The 20004-nt window shown below is 44.9% G+C and overlaps 1 protein-coding gene across 1 annotated transcript in view; it reads right to left on the bottom strand.

The window, feature by feature from the left end:
* The window catches only part of PAK5 (p21 (RAC1) activated kinase 5), a 138909-nt gene extending 123547 nt beyond the window's left edge, over positions 1-15362 (bottom strand). The window contains exon 1 of the mRNA XM_074578476.1: positions 15245-15362. The gene's annotated coding sequence lies outside the window, so the exon portion shown is untranslated. The remainder of the gene's footprint in view (positions 1-15244) is intronic.
* Positions 15363-20004: the final 4642 nt, after the last annotated feature.

Raw genomic sequence — 20004 nt, 5'->3', positions numbered from 1 at the left:
CACTTCCCCTGAAGTGCTTTTGTAATTCTCTTGTTTCGACAGACAACTTCTCTGCCAAGAGCCAACCACCCTGGACGTACACATAAAAAAAAAAAACCCACATGATTAAAGAGTTACACAATCCGGAAAAGCTGCAGCAACACTTCTCCGCCTCCGTCCCCATCCCTCACTCTTCGCCAGCGGGCAGAGCCCCTTCGGGTTCGAAACCTCCGTCCCCCACCCCACATTGCTGCTGCCGGATCGAGGGGAGAGGCTGGTGGCTGGCAGGGGATGGCGCTTCAGGTCCTGCACAGAGTCCTCAGGACTCCGCCGGATCGTGGTTTTTAATCACGGCAGGGATCAGTCTGGTCAGCTAGCCTGACCTGGATTTTATAGGCCAGAGAACTTCACAAGATTTCAAAATAGCGAAGCAGGCAGCGTGGAAATACGTGGGCAGGGAAGGCGGGAGCCGAGCTGGAACCTGCGGGTCCCGCTGGGCGCATCCGCGCGTCCTCCAGCTGTTGGTTGCTGGCTGGAGGGTTTCTGTTTGCTAACCCAAGATCTCGGAGCAATAATTAAACAGGCCTATTGGTCTGCCATATGTAAAAGTGGGTTATTTTATTTACGTGCATTCAGAACGTGTTGGCACGCTCACCACTAATAGCAGCCATGCGTATAATCGTATGGAAGGACAAGGAGGTGAAAGAGCCACATGCTGCCGTCCCCTTTTTTAGCTTTCGTCCCAGTCTTACATTTGCAGATGACAGGAACAAAAACGGCCCATTTCTTAAGAAAAAAAAAAAAAAAAAAAAGAAAGCCACCCCAAAAATCAAAGCCCAGGTAGTTGGATACTTTTGTTATACTGGCTCCTAAATTTTGCCAGAAGCATTCCTTAGCGTCTTAAAGCAATACCCTCCTCACACCGCCACCGCTCAGCAGCTCCTACGAGTTTTACTCCCATGATCTAAAGTTTATCTTACAACAAACTCCAAGGCAAGAGTTACATTTCCAAGCTTCATCAATCATTAAACCACACAAGACTGAAGAGTATTTTCAGAGATCAGCAGAAAGATATCTGTATTTATGTCATGTCGTTCTTGAAACAAACTATTGATGCATTTTCATGCAATTGCAGCAGTAGGATTAGAGACGCAAGGTAAAATAAAAACCCAGTTATTTGGGAAGCTGTTTATTTATCAGTTATGCGTGATGCTAAACTAAGCCCCGAGCCTGTAAATCACTGGAAATATTTCACAGACACGACATAACCTTTACGCTAATTTTTAAAGTGTCCCAAAAAAGCGCTTAACTTTGCACCAATTTAGAAGTGTTGACTTTCACTGGCCAGAGTTGGACAACTTCTGACCAGAGAAATATTTTGGAAAAAGTCCAGGCTTAGAGCCTGAAGAGTTCTACATATTTATTTCTGCCTTAGAAATAAGGATGTTTGGCAGAAAGAGCATTTGGAGTGCCTTTTTTTTTTTCCCCCCACCCTCATCTCAATCCTTCAGGAATATTTTCCAGAGGACAGTTTTGACGGGGAAGGGAACCAAGTGAAAGAAAAGGTTTCTGCACCTCAGCCTTCCCATGTTACAGTATTTCCGATGGAAACTTTCTGAACAGTTCTAAGACATATGCTTAGAGATTTAAATTAAATTATGTAGTAGGACTGAACATACATAAAAATGGAATACTTCTGTATATGATAAGTAAATACTTCCTCGATACGTACAAATAAATTATCTGTTTTATTACAGAACTTCTGAGTAGATTAGTTATTTATTTCAAATCTACTCTCTTTAAATTACCTACCCAACTGACAAACTGTTTTCCCAACACTTACTGTGCTGTGACCTCCCAGACAACACAGAATTGCTGCAGCGCTTTCAGTGGGAAAGGGTGGGCAGGGACAAACTGTCCTACAGAGTTGTCCTTGCTGCAGGACAGAGGACTTGGCCGGGCTTCTGGTCAGCACAGCCCTGGGACCTTCGCTTCGGCACTAAATTGTTCTTCTGGTCCCCTGGAGAGACCCTGGGAGGAAATGTCTGGCAGAGACAGCCCGTGGTACTCAAGCTCTTAAAAAAAAAATTAAAAAAAAAAATCACAGCACAGAGCCAAATTTCATCCCAGGGTAGGTTGACTTGGTAATATTGACTTAAAAAAAAAATCGCGCCAGTTTAGACCAGACAACAACCTCCCACCAGAGGTTTTTAAAAGAAAAAAAAAAAGAAAAAAGAAATCAACCTGTTTTTCAGGTCTATTTAATTATAAATGCATATGGTGAAAGCCTCTTAGGCTTGACACTTTGTTATAGATAGTCAAATGATTTGTTATGAAGAAACTGTCCAAAAAACCAGAGCCTTCCTTCTGTTCTTGGGTGGTTTTCCCTAGTTTCTGGGACTACATTTGTTATCATCATCATCATCAAGTATTCACTGCTATGGTTTGGTCAAATAGTTTGAAACCTACGAGCTGCCTGATACGAGATTATCTTGCCGAATAGCTGTGCCAAGTAGCTTTCATTTCTAACCCCGGGCTTGACGGAGGTAACTTTTTAAAACAACAGACTGATGAATAACAAATAGTTATTTGCAATAATGAATAGTAATTGTATTTCCTCCTGTAAAGAAGTTTGTCACCAGAGAGCCATTCCCAGTGGTTAAGACAGACATTTACGCCTCCATGTCTAACCGGTGCGACACCCAGCTGCTCTCCCCATACGCTCTTCCCTATAGATCTCAGCGTTAAGTTCCATTTTGCCTTGTCCTAAAGGCAGAAACACAACACACACACCATACAAGTCCATTTAAGCCTTAGAGCTGTGCCAAAACATAATAGCCCAGAAAGTTTTGATTTTTCTAGCCCCTGCAAACGCGTTTTGTATTTGAACTGCCCTTTTTCTGCAAAAGCCCAAGTGCCTGCTCTCCATTACAGCCTTGTTTTCCCCACTCCCGTTTTAAGTGATCATCATTAAATTAATTGATATGTCATCAATATAAAGCTAAAACTGCTTTCAGGTTACTTGCCTTCCACTCCTTCCCTCTGGCCACCTTTGTGGTTTCCTATTTACATATATGAAAAACATTTTCTTTCTTTTTCTTGCTACCCAAGAGTTGCACAGAATCGCGAAAGCTTTTAGTTCTCATCAGAGACTTGAATTTCAATCCGGCTTTCAATTTACGGAGAGCAATGAGTAAACACACTGATGGAAAATTCCCAAGCAGTTCCAATGACCATATGTACAGTGTCAACTAATTTACCAGGTAGCAAACCATGAAGGGAGGGATTGCGCCCTCCTTATCCATCCATCCATCCAAGAACAGCAGACTTCAGGTTTATTTATACAAGGCCCAGAAAATAAAAATACAGGCAGAAATACAAGAATAAATTACAGCCTTTAAAAATAAAAAAAGCCTGCAAGTCAACAGAAGCAAAGTCCCCAAACGCTTGGATGCCGGAAAGAGAGGTGACAAGAGGAATGCTACTGCCATCCCTTTGCTCTCGGCATCTCTCTTTAGACCTCCCTAGCAGACTTTTTATTCATGCCACCAGCTCCGGGGCACAAGTCACGGCTGTCTGCGTCAATCGTGTGGATTCACGCTGTCTGATGGAAAACAGGGTGATGCATTGACTCTGCAACTGAAACATGAGGGCAGGTAAAAGGAAACTTTAAGTCTTACCATAGTTTTCTGAGAAGCAGAGAGGACTGGGGACAAGACAAGCCTTTTTTGCTCACTCCCAGAGGGATGTGCCACGGACCACAGTTAGCCCAAGCCACCACCATACATCTGGTACAGCACTTGATTAATCAGATACAATAAATGAGAGATACAATAAATCTCTGATAAACAAGAATAACAAGGAGTTAAACCATGGGACAGCTGGATCCAGGATAGATGTGAATCAGAGGTTCAGCCCAAGTCACTTTTCCCAGGGACATCACTGCAGGCGTGAACAGACAGATAACAGGAGCCCAGCACCATCCACAGTGCCTTTTGTTACAGCTTTTGGGTACCTTTACAGCTTCCAGCAAATGTGGCAGAGAGAAGGACAATTCTTGGCCAGAAAAATTCACCCAGAGCTTTCCTTGGGCTGTCCCTAGGACACTAAGGAGATACTTTCCTCAATACCTTGTTCCGGCTCTCCTTCCCTAAAGCAAGGCAGGCCACTTCTTTCCTCGAGCAGGAGGCCACCGTCTCCTCACACAGCAGCCCCCCTTTCCCCTCTCCCTCCCGTGCACTGTCAGGAGACACCTTGGAGCCCCCACCAGGTCTAAAGGCAATACAGTCCCTTCGGTAGCCACTGCATTTTTATGAGTTAGAGCCCTTCGGCACCCTGTTTCGAAGCTAGGAAAGCAAACAGATAAAAATCCCCTCTCAGAGATTATTCATTGCAGCACAGACAAACAGGCCACGGTTCTGATTTCGTTTGCCCAACAGAGTAGAAAACTTTTAAGCCTGCATTTGTCCCTGTATGATATCCAGACACAATGGCTTACCATTACGAAGGGAATAAGTGCCTTAAAGAGACCGAGTCCCAGCAAGTGATGGTTTCTAATAAATGCCATTTGATTTTTCCTCAAGAGCATTTCTTGGAAAATACTTTGCTTGCTTTGCTTCTAAGAAAAGTAATTTGCTAATGTTTGCCTGATCATAAAATTGATTTGACCTTCTACAAATAATCTGTCATCACAGTGTGTTGCTGAGCTGTTTGAAGTGCATTAGGTTGTTCATACAGCAGGGCTTTCTCCTATTTATTCTGTATGGCCTCTTCGTATAACTGATGGAAACATTTCCAAAGCTTTCATAAAAATAACTTCAAGCAATTGATAAAAACATAAAGATTTGAAATTCCAATGGAATACGTAACAAGTTTAAATGGGCGCAGTGAGGAATAAGGGTTTTTCAACCAGCTCTACTTCTAGTGCTGTAAGTCTGGCAAACTATGGCCTCCCACCTCCCCAGTGTGGATGGCTGCTATAGAGCTCATTACCTTCAGGTTTTTAATTAGAATTAGTGGCAACATGTCACCTGTACCTCTTATGTCTTCAGAGAAACGTCACGATGTAATTCAAGAATGAGCTGGAAGAGTTAATTTAGCTCATCCCCTGTTAATTTGGCAGGCATGTATGGGATGATGAAGAAGCCATCAATCCTGATATGGGAAGAAGAGGAACCAGACACGTGCAGAGAGAAACCTGAGAGAAAAACACTTGAGAGAAAACACTCCTCTAAATGGAAGCAGGTTTTCAAGGCTCCAGGTAGGAACCATTTACTGCGGTCAAGTACAATTGAATATATTGTATTTCTCTGACAATGTCAAGATGAGGGAGGGGAAAATGTCTTTACAATTTTTTAGCCAATAAGGTTTTTTTCCCTTAACATGGTTTTCAAAACTTCAAAAACAAAGTTCTTGTTGGTGGCCACTCCTTACCGGGGTTGGTCACCCACAGCTTAAGACACACGTTCAAAGGCACCAGCTTTGGAAGCTCTTGCTCTTGTAGGTAAGACTACTCGGGTAGTACAGAACCAACGTGGGCAGAATCAGCCCTGCAAACTGTCGCAGGGACCATCTGAGACCCCTCCTCCTTGCACGGAAAAAAATAAAACCCCACAGGTCCCATCCACAAAATACAATTCAGTAGCTGGCAGCACTGGGCCTTTACCAGAGGGCAGAAATTCTCCTCCTGGTTAGCTCTTCACACAGGAGATGCTGCTGCCTCCGCGTTCATGGGAAGAGGTTCGCTGTCAGGGCCAGCTTTTTATAGGAAGGAAGACTTTCTGATTGGAAATAACCCAATAATTAAAGCATGACTTTATTAATTTACATCTCACATTCATTTATAGTTACTTATTTGCATTATAAATCTGTTTGCATTACAAACAATACTATTTCATTTTAGTTGCATGCTAAGTCTCCTCTGTGAGACTTGTCGGTATTTGAAGGCGTTCTTCAGGCTTGTAAGAGCCTGGACCCTGCAGGCAGACGCTGGCCTCAGCAAGGTGATGACTCTGGCTGCAAAGTCCCCCTGCACTTTCCTTAGCAGAGAGAAGAGTGACCCACAAAAAAAAAAAAAGCTGTAAGAGCAGGCAGCCAAGCTCTCCTTCATGAAACAGCAGAAAAAGTAGGCATCTAATCCTCCTTTCCCAGGTGATATGTATTATATGTGGAGTATATCACAAAAAGTAGATAGGTAAATAACCAAGATATCCGCCACCTAACTCCCTGAATCACCAGCTCTACCATCGCTCTCCACGAGCCCCTGCTCCGGATCCCAGCCAGCCGGCACTGGGGGGATCCAGCATCAGTGGCCACCCCGCCATCCGCTGGCTACCAGGACATAGTTCACGTTTGTAGGGTACAGTGAATCGCTTGTGCGGCACAGGGGGAGCTCAGCAGGTGAGCCCCTTCCCCACCCAAGCCCTGCTCCTGGCCCCACAGCCCCCCTGCAACGGGCACTGGTGGGAGTGGGATGGAGGAGCGGTGCCTCTGGGAATCCAAAGCCCATAAAGGCTGTGCTGAAAACGTAGGGTTTTTTTTTTTTCTGGGTGCATTAACATTCCTCTTTTGCTGTCGGGTTAGTGGTTGAAACAGCGGCACTTTTCTGTTTGCAGCCCTCTGTGTAGCAGTCCTCTTCTGCCCACTGAACTGTGCCCTGACTTTCCTGAAGAGAAGCCTGCAGCTCCTCCTGCCTCTCATGAACTCCAAAAACTGAGAGGTGAGACAGCACCCTCACCGCTTAGTGACATACCCCTGCCAGAGCCAACCAGCATCTCCTGCCTCTGCCGGGACAAGGAAGGGTGACCCAGCCAGTAGGAAAAGGGCTGGGAAAGCAGCCTCCTGCCCCCCCAGCACGCCGACGCCTAAGGACACTGCCTTTCTGCACCAACCTGGCCCCAAGGAGTCCAGCCCGGGGCACAGCCACATGCAGCCAGCCGCCTGAGGGGCAAAGACAAACCAAATTTGGCTTGTGTCCCCTTAACTAGTAAACGCTGCCCTGTACTATCCTAAACAGCTGTAAAACCACAGCTGTCAACGTTGCTGCGCATTCACTCATATAGAAATCCCACATTGTATCAAGTGATGTGACCCAAACGCAATTAAATAACTAAAAATACTGACACAAAACCTTTTGCAGGGTCTGTTATTGGTTTCAGTGGTGGGTGTTTACCCAGAGCCCTGCATGCACTGCCACCAAAATCATCGGGAGAAGAAAAGGACGGGCTCTCCCAGCAAGGAAGGCCGGGCAGTGCTTTAGAGCCTGCTGCTACGCGAGCAGATCTTCCTCGGAGCTCTGCGCCCAGAGCCGTGGGAGACTGAGACTGGTAGCAGACACAAGACCAGCCAGCTTGGTCTCCAACACTGAGGCAGAGCGTTAGCTGCTCTCCTGCATCTCAATGGCATTTGAGAGACATGGTAGTTGCTTTTAAAGGGCAAACCCAAAAATATCCCATGGCTTTTTCATTCATCTCTCCCCCGTTCCTGTATTCTCGCCGTTGCAGGCTGTGATGGCTCTTGAATTACATTTACTCCAGCACACGGCTAAGAGAAGCACTGAGCTGGTGTCTTCCCCAGCATCCCCGCTTGAGACAAAGCATCCAGAGCCTGCTGTGATTCATTGATCCAGGCTTTAGGATGGGGTGTGTGGCGGGGGGGAGGGTTAAGGAAAAAAACAAAAAAAGATAGTAAACCAGAAAACGATATGGACCTCCGGGTATCCCCACTGGTCGGTCTCATCTTTTCTTGCTAAAAGCGAGAGGGTCCCTGGCTTTCTATCTAACACTACCTTAATACGTCTAGTTCTCAGTAGCCTCTTTGCTTTGACCTTTCCGAGTTTGGGGTCAGGGCACCAAGCATGCTGTAGATGCTGCGTTGAACATATAGGTGAACATAAAGCCTGTTCCCCCACTGCAATGTATTGACCAGCAGTGACAGAGTGCAGGTGCGATGAGGGAGGGAGTGCAGCAAAACAGCAGTGGGAATGAAAGTCAGTTGAAATGACTGAACAGCGCTGAAGAGCTAAAACTCTCCCGATGTCTTTCAGCTGGAAAGGCAACCCACGGAGCGCTACACGTTAATGCTGTCACACCACAATGGAAAAATGCTACGGGAAGGAGCATAGCTGGGATCAGAAGTGACAAACTCCTGGCAGGGGAGGATTATGAGTGGTGACTTCAATCACAAGACAAGAAAAAAAAACTGCAGATGAAGACAGCAAGCACCGCCTGAACCACGAGGCAGGTCTCCAACTCCCTTGCGAGTCTGATCCGTAAGGGAGAGAACACCGAGACACTGAAATTTTGGGTTGTACAGTACATTGTACACACTGGGATATGCACAGAGGAAAAAAAAATCCAAACATCTGAGATGAAAGGAAATAAAGGGGAAAAAAAACCGCTAAGGCTTGGTTTTCATTATCTAAAGCCAAAACTCAGAACTGTCTGACTGATGATAAGAGATGTCACCCACCCAGGGTGTTGGATCCAGAGAGGAAAAGGAAAGCTTTCAAAACAGCTTCTATAAGACATTAAACCAGCTTAATATCAAGCCAGACTGAAAACAAACATTTCAATTCCAGAACATCAAAGCATTGGGAACGAACATGCTAAAGCAAAAAATTCCTGAATGAAAAGCTTGGGGTTTTAGTCTTGACATATTTGGCAAGTATCCCGTTATATGACTAATGCCAAACCCATATATTCTGCAGGATGTCCCAGGAAAGGTTTCCTTTAGCCAGAACCCCATTTTGAGCCAGAGATGTCAGCTCTCTCAGTGTGTAATCCCATTCTGTGCAAGTAACCCCCGTGCAATTTGAGCTGATAACCATCATTTTCTCCTCCAAACCACTGGAGGCGACACGCGTGAGCTGCTACATGGCTATTCTTTTCCCCCCAAAGTGACCTTCCCTCAAAGGATGACGCCTGCTTGCGTCCACAGTCGTATTCATGGTCTGAAATTAAGACTTTATATGAGCAAAGCTCCTGAAGACTTCAGTGGAAGTTCTGCTTGCCCGAGGACTTGGGGATGGCCTACATTTGTTTATAAAGCTCTCCAGTCCAGTGGGATACAGAAAACTGCTGCGTACGAGCATAAAATTATGACTGTGAGGCAATATCACCATAAGATAAATTATGACTGCACTTAAAGTTGTTTAACACAAATGAGCTATATCAGACTAACGCCAAAGTTATAAGTCAGCTGAAGCTGACTAAGGGATCTGAATGCGCAGTTGCTTTTAATTTGAGTGGGAACGAGGGATTTTAATTCCTTAAATAGTCTTGAATGTTTCATAGCAGAAAAAAATAAAATTAAAGTAACTTGCTCCTGAAGCCTACAAACCTTGCCAAAAAGATTTTGCCAACATCTTTTGGGACACATTTGGGACAAAAATGAGTGATTTTCAGGAATCCCTGAAAATATTCCAAGTTTTGATGAAAATTTTCAGAAAAAAAAAAACCCAATTCAAACAAATGTTTTTCAATAGGTCACTGATCCAAAATTTAATTGGGCTATAAGTCTATTCAAAGTAAATAAACTTTAGCAGCAAGCCCTCTGTCCTACAACTCACAACAGAAACAACTGATCACGCAAGACCTGCTCTTTTCTCCCCGACCCCAACTGCAATACTTCCTTTTTTTTTTTTTGCCGTTTTAAGAAAGCACAAAATTGGACTTCAAACATAACAGGTTTGCCTGGGCAACACTGTGAAATTATCGCCTGACAGAATCAAAATGCTGGTGACGACGGAAAAACAGAGGGAAGCAGGTTACACGAACGCATCCTTTCACCATTTGAAAATATGTTAACAACAAGTCTCCGAGCCAATACCATTCCTTCCTGGATGTCTGTACGCCTGGTAAAAGATATTAAGACAGCATCCCCCTGGCCTAAATACTCTTCCTCACTGTCATTCTCTTATTAGGAGTCTCTCTTGATTTTTGGGGAATTTTTCTCCAGACCTCCCTCTCCTGAGCAGATTAGCCACACAGACAACTTCACTGAAGCCAGAGCCCAGCGTGCAGGTACTGTTCACCTCCACGCTGAACACTGGGAAGCATTTCCGGCAGCCAAGGCCCCTGAGGCAAGAGATTTCCCTATATGTGTTTATCGTATTCTAGGAAAAACATTCAGGGGTGGAGAAAGAGGGAGGAGAGGGCAGGAAAGCAATATAATAATGATTAGCGTAATGGGATTTGCTATTCTTGTTAATAGTTTAATCAATATAAACATTTACTGAACCCTCTTAAGTGATTGCCACGATCCAGTTGCTTTATATTTAGTTAAACACCCATAAGCCGTGGTTAGCATCGTCTGCATCTCTACTACCCACTCACTTCTGCAACAACAAAAAAAAAGCTACAACTGGGATTTCCCACAGCTAAAAACTCAGCCGTGCACAAGTGACCTCCCCAGCCACGTGTCCTGGTTGTGCTGGATACCCCAGACACGGAGATGATGGGTCTTCGGGGAGGTGGGACTTGCTCTGTACGAGCAAGTTAATTGCAAAGGTGCCGTGCTCCAAGGCAGCGCTTGCGTCAGACTCACAAATGGAGCCACAAGTGCTTCTCACCTGCACTGGAGACAGCCCAACACTCCTAAAGCTTTGCAGATCACACGCAGTTGGATCCTGCACTCCTCACGCAGTCCTTCCTTGAAGGGATGACTTATTAGAGCCTCTGCTTTGCGAGTCCATCGATTAGATACCAAAGAGATGTAAAAGATATAAAAGCACGCATACACGGAGGGACAAGGTGCAGCTGGCAGCAGGGTGGGACAGCACCAGTCCCACAGAGGTCACGGCGCTGGCGGTGCCACAGTGGCTTTGCTGGGTTTTGCCCTAGAGCAGTTGCATTTGCTATTTCATACCATGTCATTTATGATATATTATTGGTATCATACCACAGGACACAGCATATGTTCTAAGGGGCCACAGGCCTTTCTCACAATCCGTTTTCTTTAGCTTGATTTTAGGCAGGAAAAGATTGCCTTAAGTGGTGCTTTCATCTCTCTGAATAGGTAGTGCTAAAAGCATGTGAAAACATCCTATGGGTGTATCAGTATAAAGCTATTTTAAAAGGCTTAAAAGTGGCTTTGAAATAAGCCGAGAGAATCTCCAAACTGACAGCTGCAAGGGGAGAGGTGGAAAAAATAAATATCTACTAAAGGCAGATTTCCCTATGGAATGGTCCTCCCCATTGCGGGGCTCGATGGGAGGGTGGGGGGCACTTTCCCCCATCCAAAAGCCTGTCCCCACGGCCTCGCAACAGGGGAAGTCGTGCCATTTATAGATGCCAGTCTGCGAGCAGACACGCGTCCCTGCAACAGCGAGTGCCACAGGCAGCATCTGTCCAAGGAGCCCAGATACCATGCTCCAGAACACGACGACTCTGAAACGCCTACTCACCAGATTAGTTTGCTATAATGGGTCTAATTTATTTTGGCATTTCCTAGGGACTAAAAGAAAGCAAAAACACAACTACGGGCAATGCTGTTGTATCATCTCTGAAAAGCATGAAAAAGTACAACCGCAAGAAACATGTCTTTTAGGTGGGTGGTTTTTTGTTGTTTTTTTTTATAATTTTTTTAAATATTTTTTTTTATTATTTAAGAAACAACGCACAACTTCCCATTGTGCCACTTGGATGCCCTTTGCACTGCATGGTATCACAGGTCAACTCATGCTCAGGGCAAAGCCCGAAATACCGTTTCCCATCGGGGCTTCGAGGTTGTCACCGCACATATTCAGACAGACACAAACACTGGCCACTCAGCAATACAGAAAAAGTTATATGCTTCTCACTAGAACTTGGTAAGAACAATCCCATCCTCCCTAGGGCCACACCACAGCACCAACCTCAAACACTGAGCAGAACCTTAAATATCCACCGCTACCGCTGAATCCTTGTGTTTGGGGTGAAGTCTCCAACTCGTTTGGTTTCTTTCCATGTGACACAAGAACCTGTCCCACAATTGAACAGGAAAGTTAAACTGTTAGAAGCATTACAGAGTGTGACACGGGGAAAAGAGAAAGCTGAGGGGTCTGGAGTCCTAACCCAGTGTTCTGGGAGTCACTTCCGTGCCAGACAAGCTTTGGGTAAACTCTGCTGACCCATCATCTCACAGTATTTGAACTTGACCATCTCCATCAAGGCTTACATGCAAACCAGAACGAAGTCTGGACTTAAGAAACTGAGGTGAAGCCCCTCAGAGGTGGGTAATTCCACCAATTTGTCAGTTCTAATGAGAAGAATTCAATGGAACCGCTTTCTTGGGAATTTCTCCGTAAAGCGTGTTCAGAAGCTGCGCAAAGGGTCAGTTAGCTTTGTTCTTCCATATTTGTAGTACTCCTCTTTCTGAATGCAAGAATGCATTTTCGGAGTCAAAAGGTTAATAAGTGCTCTATGATAGATAAATAAAGGAATAAAGCAAGAAGCAGCTTACTTAAAACATCCTGTTAGATTTTAATATCTCTTTTCTTAAGCATAAACAAGTGACTAGATGAAGAGAATTCCCGATTCCTGCAGGTAACAGGAATGAAGCTTTCAAAGAGAACGCAATCACATCGATTACAGTATCACACGTGAAGTGAAACAACACATACCGGTTTCCTACTTGCATGTTTAATGGAGCTGTTATTTGCAGACAGCTGTAAGGAAAAAATTACCTTTAAGTAAAAATAAAAAGGGAGCTCGAGGATGCAGAAATTAACTATGGGGGGGAAAAAATAAAAGAAGATGCAAAACATTAAGCAGACTCTATGAAGAAGCGCAGATGAAAGGAAGAAGAGCCCAAGTGCTAGCAACACTAATAGCATTCGGGGGACCATTAAATGCTGAAAATGTGCATAGCTAACTTGCCTGACGTCTGTAAGGCTGTCACCTTCTGCTGTTTGGAGAGCTGCAAGAAGCCTGCTCTGCATTACTTCCCTCTATGGGCCTCTGAAACCACCAATATCTAGGGGCTGAGGCAAAGCAGGATGAAATCACCAACTTTTAGCTAGTTAACAAGCGAGTTTCAAGTTAGATATTGTGATCTATTCATTGCTTTGTGCACTCTCCTACCCTGCCCTTCTCCGTGCTTACGCATTTGATCCTTCTCAGTGCCAAAGCGGAAAACCTCTGGTTCTCTACAGCTGTATTGCTGAGAAGACAAGATTCTCTTTCCATCAATACCAGGTTATTGGCACTGACCTAGTTAAATTAACCTGCATTTATGCGGTTAGATTAGTGTAAGTTAACCCTAGCAGAACCAGAGGTCATTCAGTCCATCCACCTGCATAAGGGAGGACTTGCATAGGTCACTCCTGACAGACAGAGGTCTAAGCTTATTTTTCAAAGCGTCAGAGACTCACCTCTCCCAGGGAATCTGCTCCTTCACACTCCCTTAGTATCAGATTAATTACTAAAAATAAATTGCCCTAATTACACCTTGAAGTAGTTTAGCCCACAGCTTCTTGTCTTAACTGCCAGGCTGAGGAAGACCAAATCATTTCCCTTTTCCTTTGCAGCTGCTGACAATGTTTTGGAAGAGATTTAGTCTCCTCCTCAGTCTCCCTCTCCTGAGGATGAAACCCCCACTATCTTTCCTGGCAGATGAAGTCTTCTAGACCTTTGATCAGTCTCACCGCTTTCTTTTTCATACTCAACCATTGACCAGCTCAGCCTTGAAGTTTTCTGGACAGAAGCGAGCGCAGTGCTCCCGCTTGCTGGCACGGGGCTGGCCGCAAGGATTATGGCACTTGCCACGGTGGCAACAGCCCTGCTCATTCGCTTGATGTGCCTTTTCTGCACCAGCATAGCATGACTTGTTCACCATCACCTTGTGAGCCATCAAAATATTTCATCCTTATTGATGAATCAACTATAACATGTAGTTGTTGTTCCCCAACCTGTTATAACTATGTAATAACCTATGTTAAGAGTTTATTGCAATACATAAATCTATATTCAGCAGAGGGACAATGCAGTGTCCTAGCTGAATGGCAAGCTGTTTTTTCTGGGTTTTTTTGTTTTGTTTTTTTTTTTTTAAACACATCTCTAGCTTTCAAAGATCATACTGAATTCTAATCCTGCCCAGTGTCCTCACATCATCTTCCAACGTGGTGTCAGCCTGGAATTTAAACTGCATACTCTCTCTTCCATCAGCCGAATCACATATTGAAAGAAAAGACATGTACACAAAACCACCCCCTCAGAACCTCCCTCAACAACATCCTTCAATCAGTTTTTCAAGCAATTTTACACCCAGGTATTTTCAACCATGCCATCCTTACAAGAGCGCATGTGAAACAGCTTCAAAATTCAAACCAATCTCAGGGTGTTGCCCTATTTTACTGGGAAATTAGATTGGTTTGAATCTCTTGCATCTAAAAAAAAAAAATAACATCTAAGCTGCCTGTTACTCATCCCCTCATTTTCTTTGAGGCGCTCACAAAATAGTTTGTTTGGTTACTTGTTCCAGTGTTTTTCCAGGAACTGAAGCTAAGCCTACAGGTGTATAATTGTAGATCTGCTTTTTAGCACCACTTTTGTACCGATGAGCTCAAACCTGCACACAGCACTCCTGGGCTCTGCTCCAACACACCACTTTAGCACATATTCAATTGCAAGAGTGAGAGACATCTGTGGCTGTGGAGGGGATGAGTCACATGCTTAGTGTTACGCATGTGCTTGGATGTTTTCCTAGTTCCTAAGAATGGATACATTAAGAAAAAAAAAAACAACAAACAAACCAAAAAATACCAAAACCAACAAAACGAACACCACACCAAAACGAAGCAAAACAAAGATGTGCATTTATATTTATACAATGCTTATGACCTTAAGAACGCAAATCCCAAAAGGTATTAAACATCAATCTCCACGGTCGAGGGAAAAGCAGGAATCATTCTGTTACCTTGTGATCACCTCCGCAATGACGTCTTCTTTTAGCTATTGTGCTGCTTTATTATCTAGTTTTGCTAGATCTTTCTCAAATCTCCCTTATCTTAATACCTGTTACATTATGCCTCCAGCAAGTTTTTCAGCCTTGTTATTCTTCTAGACAGTTAATTAATTAATTAGATATCACTTAGTCTGTCATGAACCGCTATCGACACCTCTTGTAGCAGCTTTCTGAGCATTTCAAGTATATTTTTATGCTTCTGAAAGACACCAGCAGCTCTGGAGAGCTAGACTAACCTCACTCCTAGGTCAACTCTGCCCAGATCAGTTCAAACCAACACAGCTATTAAATCCCACCCTTCATCTCCCAACTTTAGGATTACCTGTAGCAATATCTCAGGAGGCAACAGCACATTGGAAACGGTCAAAGACACGATGGGGTGAACACACAACAGTGGGGCTCAACAGGAGTCCTCTGCTGCTCTCCCTCCTCTCCTCCAACTTCAGGAAGCCTTTGCCGACCTCCAAGTCAGGCATTTAGCTTAAACAGGGCCCTGGGTCTGACTCATGCGGCTTTATCAAATGGACCGTTTACACCTGTGGACTCCACACCAACAGTCACTCAACTCTGCTCCACGGCTAATTGCCCATTTGAACTCTGCCCATCCAGTGGCTAATTGCCCATTTGAACAGAGTCACCTGGACAATCAGGTGCTGAGCCCCAGCACGTAACTCCCCTCTATACTTCGCTCCGCTCAGGTTCCCCTGTTTCTATCACCACTTGTTGCTTCCTCCTGAGCCCAGGAGGGAGGTGGCCAGCCAGGCTTTCTTCCATACCTCTCCTAGCTAATTCCTTCATTCTCCCCACACAAACCATTTCCCCAGACCAGCAAAGAGACCTCAAAGCACACTGCTTATCCCAGACTAATTTTATCTTATGCACACAGAATTGGGGAGGAATTCCAGCTAACAGAGCTCTCTTGCAAGCTAATTATTCTTCAAAGAAGTTTTAGGCGGTCCCAGGGAGCATCTAACTATTGATTTTCTACTCTGTATAATTTCCCTGCAAAATTTAATCATTCTCCTCCTGTCTCGCACTGTCACTTGTCTCTCACAACAACCTGGGAACAATAAAAGAATGGAATAGAGGGCATCAATAAGGGCACTGCCAAAAAAAAAAATAATCTCTGTACAAGCGGAGTCTGTAAAAGCAAACCCAAGAAATGTATGCAGACCTTGTTTAATATTCATCAGCCAGGGTACTATATAACTGAAACCCAAACTAACTGTTATGAAAATTCAGGCTAGAAGGAAATCAAATGGAGACAGTGTTCTAAGGACCTTGGCATTTCAGAGTTTCTCATTTCTGGATTTCTAGCATAAATGTGCCACAGAGGGAAATGTTACTGAATATATTGGTTGCTTACAAATGGCTACATTTGTATATAAATCCACCTCTTACAAAAAAAAAGGAGAAATGAAATTGGCAATAAGAGACTCCAAGGAACTGGCCTAGTGTAAATCTTATTGCTAACACATGATTTTATGGAACAACAAAATAAAACTGGAACTGAGACCAGCAAATCTAAAAACCCTGTTGTGCAATACTAAGCTGGTTTTTCCTTCCTCAGCTCCCTGCGCAACAAAGTGCTTGATGCATGATTAACTTCATGGAAGTTAAGAACGCCCTTTGACTTCACAAAGTTAGCACCTTCAAATTCACCTGCATTGTGAATACTGAGTATTTAAGCAGATGCTGAGGTCTAGGCTGGTGCTTAACTCCTCTGTGTTTGCTGTAACACCCAGCCCACTTAAGGACACTATTGAATAATTCTTTGATTCTGCCTAGTGAATCTGCCTGGCAAGGGATGGGCAGTCTCCAGAAGAACCACTTCTGGTCCAATCCCAACATACAGCAAGGAAGATAAGGGCTTGCTAGGAGAGAACAGGGAGAGCAGGTTGGGCGCCGAGCGGTACCGCTTTGCCCACATCTGCGCTGACAAAACTCTGTGATGCAAGTTAAAGCCGCTCCCAGAGTGTTTTTAATCAGGAGAGGGCTGCACAAAGCCAGCTCGAGAAGCTGCGTTTGGGTCTCTGTTGACCTCTGCCGAGTCTCTGCCCTTCCCCTGTGGTACCGGCACGACACAGTAAAGAACTTATTTTGATTTCTTCCATGTCTAGGATTTAAACCCTGCAGGACTCGGGATGAATGTTGGTTCTGAGGCTGTACTGCTCAACCTGGAGCCTGGTTAAATCAGGTTTTGCCAGCCCCTGTCCTTTAGATGTCAGATGACAGTTCAGGAGGTGAAAGGAAATGCTTTGGAAAGTAGAACACACAATTACAGTTCGCGGTAGGGCTTTTTTTCTCATTTTCTTCAGAAATGTCCAAGCCCTTCCTATTTCCCTTAGGAAAATAAATTCTTATCAGAAGCTATTTAATGAAAGAAAAGAAAAAGCTATCATTGACTTAAAGAAAAAAAAGTAGCTGAGCAAATTTAGGTAAATCGCGTCCCGCTGCTGCTGCCAGGCAGAGAAGCTGGTGCTCAGACAACAGCTTCTTTTGTATGTCAACACGTAGCTATGCATCCTGGCATTCATTATTTAACAGCCTCCATGTGACATATAGCTTTCAGAAACATGATATTCTTTAGCAACCCAGATAAGAGCTCAGGTTTGAAACGTTCCCACTGCTAACTGTGCAACAGCTTCGACTCTCACTGATCTGAAACACGGCTGTGTCGACACCCCCGTGCGCTGGCAGAGCAATGCCGGTGGGCTCTGCTAGGAAGAAAGCTGGTTTCAGAATAGGAACATCACCACGGAACTGAGCTGCTCTGTGGCACGGCGTCTGAATTCGAGTCCAATTCCTGTTCCCTGTTTGCCTGGCACCCTTGGAAATCTGCCAAAAAATAATGGAAAAAAAAAACAACCAACAAATGCCAGAGGAAGGGAACAGCCAAAATCCACATGCAAAGTTTATCATTAAAACCTTAAATCCGAACTTCCAAATCCAAGTGCTTGAAGTTATGCTCCAAGCCCCCTGTGAGAAGCATTAAAAATGATGCAGTTTAGAGTGACTCTGAGCAGCCGGAGTCCCGTCAGTCGGCCTGGAACATTCCCTGCGCTGCTCCAAAGCATCTCCCTTTCATCTGGGGGCCCGTTCAAAAAGAGGACATTTGCACAATAGCACCAACAAAGCAAAAGGACCTAAGCAAAACCCAGCCTTTAGGATTTAAAATACATCTATTTTCACTTTCCCAGCATTAACAGGAGCACTTTCTTCTACACCTTTGGGCACCTGCATGCCAAGAGATGAGGGCAAGCCGCACAGATGCTGCCAGCCAAAGACAAGTTGGGAAGAATCCAAGCTTCACCCAGGAGGAGAATGACATTTCAGTAGATTACGCTTGGGAAGGTGCCAGTCCAAATGATCTCCTACGCACTGCCTGGGCTGGAAAAATAAGCCCCCATATTTCTGTAATAGTGCAGTTACATTTTCTTACCGGTGATGCAACCGTTAGAGGAGGCAAAGATCCTGAGTCAGGGAAACTGCTCCGCGGAGGGGTATGGGTAAATGCACAGCTTCTGAAAAGCGGGTGCTGTGTTTTTCTCATAAAAACAGGACTACATGAGGAGGGAGGGAAAAGGGGTTAGAAACTGCCCTGAAGAATAACATTTACATCCTGTTATCTGCCAAGACCTGGTTCTGCCGACGACGTTTCGAGCTCTTTCTCAAGCCCAGAAACGGGCCCTACGTGCCAGCTCACTTACTGAAGGGCCAAGAAGGTAACCCCACGCAGCTGCTCAGAGATGGCATGCTTGGCAGCGCTTCTGGCAGCTGGAGATCGGACTGTATCAGAGAAGCCAAGCCTTCTTTCCTGGGGGCTTTTACATTCCAGGAGGAAACCAGACCTATTGATTAATTCCTTCTGCATAACCTAAGTGAGGTTTGGGACCAGCTGCAGGTGGGTGAGTTGTAGCTGCTGTCCCTTGAATCATTCTCTGAGGGATTCAAATTGCATCGGTGGGCTTAGCAGAAATGTCAGTATCTCTGTTTCTTCTATTAACAGCCCCTCTGCTGCCTACAATACCTGTCCTTCTCTTGCACCCCTCCAACTCTACCACGGAATTGACTTTTGACTTCTATTTTAAAAAGTGCAAAGCTTCTCTATTTCTACCCTCTGGGCATTTCTGGTTTTTTTTGGTGGTGTTTGTTTTTTTCTTTTGGTGGGGTGAGGTATTAAGCTTGTCCTGCACATGGGGACAACTCGTCAGTAAGGAAACCAGGCTCCTCTGGTCACACTTGGTCTCTGATCTGCTCTGTGCCCTTAGGCCACCTTACCCGTCCTTGTGCCCTCACTACCAGCTGGCACGCTACTACGGAGAGCCAAATGATACTCAATACAAAATTGCAGACTAATTTCCGTAGAGCTATTTCTAGTAGGAATCAGTGTCAGACTCCTCCAGTTCAGACCAAATCATGTGCTACCTTCTGTGTTGTCCTTGGACAATCAAGCACGAGGGAAATGGGCCCTTAAACCCACGAGCCCTCTGACTTATGTCCTTAACTAACCTGTACCAGAATTAAGTCCTCAGGACACCATTTTGCAGGCTGACAGAGCTGGGTGCTTATGCAGCAGACTGACAGCTGTGGCTGGTCATCGCCTAAAAGCCCACTCTGCCCTTTGTGTGAGCGTTACTCTACCCTAGAAAGACGGAGCCATCTGAGGCTATTCAGTTGCCAGCCTCGCCTAGGTCTTGGTTGAGAGTGAACAAACGTACATCCTTCTGAAGCCTGTAAGTTGATGGCACCAAGGAGCAGAGAACAGAGATGCTGTTTTATGCAAAGTCAGAGAAGGAGCAGCACCCTCCTGTGCTCATGTATATTTATTGCAGTGCCAACTCAGAGCTCTTTTGCTGCTTATCAGCACAAAGTATTTTTTGGCAGTCTGCCTCCTAGGTCTCTTTCATTGCACCCCCCGCTCCAGACTCTGTGTTTTCAGGGATGTAGTTTTCCTGCTATGCCTTTAAAACATCCCAGCTTGTCTGGTGGCTCTGTGGCATTTCCATGCTTGTCAGCACATCTCACCTGCTTCCCACCCATCCCATCCTGGGGCGCAGGTGAGAGCCGGCACGTCTGCAC

This window comes from Larus michahellis, chromosome 3, assembly GCF_964199755.1.
Source record: "Larus michahellis chromosome 3, bLarMic1.1, whole genome shotgun sequence".
NCBI classification, from domain to species: domain Eukaryota; kingdom Metazoa; phylum Chordata; class Aves; order Charadriiformes; family Laridae; genus Larus; species Larus michahellis.
Note: the sequence above shows the minus strand (reverse complement) of the source record. Positions and strands in the feature narration are given on the sequence as shown.